The sequence below is a fragment of the Dipodomys spectabilis genome, unplaced genomic scaffold, assembly GCF_019054845.1.
Source record: "Dipodomys spectabilis isolate Male_0828 unplaced genomic scaffold, ASM1905484v1 ptg000032l, whole genome shotgun sequence".
NCBI lineage: Eukaryota > Metazoa > Chordata > Mammalia > Rodentia > Heteromyidae > Dipodomys > Dipodomys spectabilis.
Genome location: NW_024870709.1, coordinates 11,494,048 through 11,499,704, shown reverse-complemented (window position 1 = coordinate 11,499,704; position 5,657 = coordinate 11,494,048).

Genomic DNA, 5,657 nt, shown 5'->3' with positions numbered 1-5,657 from the left:
CTCTGTTGCTTTTCTCATCTACTTATCTTTTCCGATCAAAGGGTTTATTTTGTTGATAGAGGTTGTTTTATTTCTAACTAATTTCCTTTAAATTTGACAGATGAAAGGTTACAGACACAAAGGCTGGTTATTTTTCCCGTGTTTCTGAAATTAGATATAAATTTCAGGGTAACATTCTTACATTCTATTAGTTTCCTGTTGTGTTTGGCTTAATATGTTTTTATTTTGCTTTAAAATCCTAGACAAAATATTGATTTCTTGGCTTGATAAAAACACACTAAATTGTATCAATGAACTACATTAATTTAAGATTGACAGCTGATGTTGCAGAGGGTTTCAGAGGTAGTAGAAATATCTCCCATAATCCATACAACTGATACTTAATTACAAGTTTGGCAAGTATCATAATAAAAAAGGAACAGGAATTAGAGGGACATAGAGCTAAATTCCCACTCTACACTCCTGATATTGTAGTCTTGGGTGAATCTCGTATCTGTGAACCTTAGATTCCTCACATAAACAACAGGATTAATGGTGGCTCTGCAGAGTGACTGTAAAAATGAGAAGTTCCATTAGGTTAAATCACATGAAACAGAAAGCTTAAATATAACAAAAGTATTGGCAATTTTATATGATTCAAGTTTAGTTATATGAATGGTGCTTATTAGTATTATTGCTAGTGTCTGAACTTAAAAGGTTGATATGATATATTCTTGGTGGCTGGAATTTTAAATGTATAAAAAGTAGAAAAAAACCCATTGATATTCAAAATCAAGAGCAGAGCATTTACATTTATTTTAAAAGAAAGGTGTTTATCCTTTGTCGCAGTGATATTCACAAGACATTATGATGGAGATGAACTATACAACTTATGGGGATGGGAGGGGTCAGGAGGAAAAAAAATCTGGAAGAAAATGAGGGAAGAGGTTGACACTGTTGAAAAAGAAATGTACTCATTACCTGACTTATGTAACTGTAACCCATCTGTATATCAAGGTGTTTATGAATGGATCCAGTTCTCATAGTTTTATGACCTGAAAGGACAATATCCATAGGTACAAAATTCTGAAGTTCTCTAATATATAGAACAACACATTAGTATATGGTAGTTAGTGAAGAATGGAGATCACAGCTCATGATCAAGTGATGCTTCTAGCTTGTGAATAGGTGCACTCACATAGATAAGCCATTGGAAAGCTCTTGGTCACTTTGCTATTGTGTTAAAGCAGCAGATGGCTGTGTGGCTTGTGAACTACGTGACTTAAGTTTGCCAACTTTGATAAAGGAGAATCTCAGTAGGTCCCCTCTAGACAGGGGATGTGGGGTGGCTAAAATGCATCATAGCAGATACATTTTTAAAGCATTGGTATATTCTTACAAGAAATAAGCTGTTAAAGTGGTTCAACCATTGTGAGGCCTGTAATGTGTAGCCCCTTCTAACTTTAAAATGCATTGATTTTTATGATTCTACCCAATTTCAACATTGCAAAATGTCATCTTGGAATACAATTTGCATAGCTATGCTTTAATCATAGATGGTTATAGGTTAAATATTTCTTGATCCTTCAGTGACCTTTTAGCAGACATTCTAAGAAGCCAGAGTAAAAATGGAGTGGTCTCTTAAAATATCAAAGACAAGGAAAAGAGGTAATCACTAATGCCACGTTAAGTTTCTTTGCCTCTCATAAATCTTATAACTGTACACAAAAACCCTTTCATTACAAATTGGCCACACTTTTTAGAAGTGACACCACTAATAACAACCCCTAAATGATATTAATCATGTTTAAAGAAAAGAGAGCTTGCTTTAGTAAAACATTAGCTAACTCTTGTTAAATTGATTTTGGCCTTCTTGGTAATTGATTTTAAACACTATTTCCTTAGTGCTTTAATGATGAGCTACCCCAGTGGAAAAATGACAAGGTCTCTCCTGAAATACTTTGCCTGGAAATGATATGTTTCCTTTGTTTTCCTTAAATGAGTACCCTTATTTTAAAATAGGCATTAAGAAAGTTGAACTTTTCATATGTAAGAATAGTATTCATAAAATACTTCTTAAAGATAGGTTCACTAGAATTCCATAGATAATTATGATGACATTCTATGTTTAAGCAAGAGAAACATGATAAACCAAGTAATACAAATACTATTCCTCCAGCAAATGATTTATTATTGTACAAAAGTTCATGGAAGCCAGAATACAGATGCTAACTAACGCTTTGCTTATTGCTTATTCAGTTCTGCTTTCTCTGTTTCTCAGACTCTTTCTAATGCCCACCCCCTTTGCTTGTCTCTGATAATAGAATAAAACTTAAATGGTTTTTTGACCACCCTCAGTCTTTAGCTGTCTCTGACTATTTACATCCTTACCAAAACTCTAGTCTTTTCAGATACTGTACCTCTCAATTTAAAATCAAGAGATAGCTCTACAGTTGAACTAGAAATACAAGATATGGATGGGGAGGAATTCCAACCCCACTCATGTCCTGTTCTCAGGGGGTTCATGTAGAATGCATGTGAGAAATGCTGTGTTCTGTCTCACAGTGTTAGCCACATTTTGACTCACATGCTATTATGCAGTTCACCTGGTGACTATCTCCCTCTCATTCCTTATTGAAGCACAGGTCTAACTGGGGAAGGGCTGAATTCCGTTGTCTTCTATGGCGAGCTTAATCAAACTTTCACCAGAATCTTCCAGTAGACAAATTATCTGAGTTCCCTGGGAGAGAGGAATGTCAAATGAAACAGTGATCCATTAGGTGGTAATGTTGGGAATGTAACTTAAGAGGCAGGGCCAATTTAGCAGCCATTAAAAACTTCAGTGTGCTAAAAGTTTGGAATCTGTCAGGCTAAATGTTTATACCTTCCAGAATTCCGGTTAACAAAGGTAGAGAATGAGATTTCATACAACTTTATTATCCTGAAAGTATCTGGGCAGACTTTACAGAAAGGAAATTTACCAGGGGATACTCATGTTTATCTTAATAGTGAGTCTGATATACTGAATACTGCTATAACAAAAATGTTCCTAGTTATTGGAAGGCCATTATAAAGAGAGCCCAGTTCTGTTTAAAAACACCATTTCTGACTTCACTTTCTAAATCTCAATAGCATATACTTCCAAGTAGAGGAAATAAGTATGGCATGAGAAGTAGAATGTGTTATAATCTCCAGATTTTATAAGGACACTACCTCCAGAGGATATAAAGATACTTTATTCCAGAACAAGGAAGCAGCAATGTGGATGGCTTTTTATAAAATCAATTTGTCCCTTATATATCTGACTCCTTTTGAAGAACGTAAAAAAATAATCATATATATATATATATGTGTGTGTGTGTGTGTGTGTGTTTGTGCTAGATGATTGTATGGTTTTTGTATAATTTTAACTGTGACTGGTTTTAGTTACTCAGTAGTGGAATGTCAGCCTGGGAGCCTAGAGTTGCTTAGTAAAAGTCTTCAAAGGGTTTACAACCCTGACCAAGGGGGCAAAGTCCTCAGAATTATCCCCACAGCTGCAATGCCCCTCCTGGAGGCCGAGGCAGTAAGGCCCTAGGGAAGAAATATAATGTTTTAAGAAACCTAAGCAACTCCATTTTTGTTTAACACTCCATCTCAGTTCTGCGACTTGACTTGTGATCCATTTTAGCCCCAATGCTAGGAATTTATGACAGAAAGACTTGCACAATTCTTGGAGCCATAGATGGCGTTTGCTTAAGGCAGGTGTTAGCCCCCAAGTGGTGTGGCCCCCCACCCACCTAGGATTAAGAGTTTCTAACCAACCCATTCTTCAGAGCCCGGGGCAAGACATGCCATGCATTCTGTTGGTCTGGGTGTGACTCATAACCTTTTTCCGTCAAGCTATGGACCAAGGACATTTTTTCTGTAAAGATCGACCAATCATTATTTGCCCAGTTTAGCTTGCTTTAAATGTAAATGTTAACCAATCATGCAATTTCTTAAAAGTTCCTTAAAGCTGTTTGTTCAATACTATAAAAACGGCCCTGATTCTATGCTCAGGGCCTCTTAGCGTCACCAGTTACCATGTGCGTGGAGGACCAAGCTCGAGCTTGCAATAAACAGGCTCTTCGTTGCTTACATTGATCGTGGTCTCTGGTGGTCTTCTGGGGGTCCCCGAATTTCGGTATAACACTTTTTAGTATGGTCAGAGACTTAAAGGCATTAGAACTGGGGTACACTAATACTTTATAAACTTAAGTATTATTTTATTAACATCTACAATTTATACTCAAATATATTGAAAGATATCAAAATATAGAACAGTAACTATAAAATCCAGTTATGTTTAGTTCTTTGTTAGCTACTCAACTGCATCTGCTTTATGCTACACCCCAGGAATCATGTTTCATTGTTAATAAGCCTACATCGATGGGAAAAATATAATTTAGTTAATAGAAATTACCTCTACAGCCAATCTCTCAGAGATACATCTATCTCATAAATTAATGTACACTTATAATTTAATTTAGGTTATCGTTATTTTTCTACTAAAATATCTCAATTCTTATTAGATTAAATATGTGATGCCTAGTAATTGCAAATTATACAAAGGCATGAATATTGGCTAGTACTTAAAAAGGATTTATAGAAATTCATATTTCTTTTTCTAAATGAATATTATCTCAAGTCAACTGTATTTTCTAATTGTTGCTTTAACATTCAAGATGGAAATAGAAACACTCCTCTTGAGGAAATACATATATACATATATATAATATATATAAACTGAAAGAGAATACTGAAGGACAAATAATATGGAAATATATGATGTCTATGCATGAAGATGATAGACGAAAACTCATTAGACGCTATTGTGTAATAGAAGAGCAGGGAACAAGTGGAAAGAGAGGTATGGATAACGTTAATCTGTCTACATTTTAATACATGCACATGTGAGTTTCCATGGTAATGCCCCTTTGTATGATTAATACATGCTAAGAAAAAAATAAAGTAAATGAATTACAAGAAAGTAAAACAGGCTCTGTTTGGGGGCAGGAATCAGAGTGGGAGGGCAGGGCCAATGAATCAGGTAAAAGAGAACACTGTAAATGCATGTATAAAAATAGAGCAATAAAACTTACTGAAATTGTTTTAAGATCAGGGGAGGGGCAGGGTATATTTATGAATATATAGAAAAATCAAAATGAAATCTCCTTTGTATAATTGATATTACGCTAATACTTTTTTTCTAAAAGTGAAATCATATAGCAAAATGATATAAGTAACATCTTAAAATGCAAGACTAATTTATAAAAATTTCGCCCCTATAGAGAAGTGAACTGTGTTTAGGAACACGCCACAAAGGGTAATAAAGCAGCTGATTATCAGCATGATTAATTCTAAGACCTGGACTGGCCACCAAAATATTTACATCTATTGACTAATCCTGACAATCAGTCAAATTTGAAGATCATTGCTTCACAATATTAGGCAAATTCTGACAAGAAAAGTTTCTCCACATAATCACGTAAGGAAAGACAAAAATAAAGTTTATGAATGTTTAATGGACACCAGGAGGGAGGGCAGAGGGGGATTGGGGCGTGGCTTCACATTGTGGCTTTGGTAACAATTATAAGTGAAGATCATAAAGAAATCTTAAAACTTGACAAGAATCAGCCATGCGACAATCCAAAGTC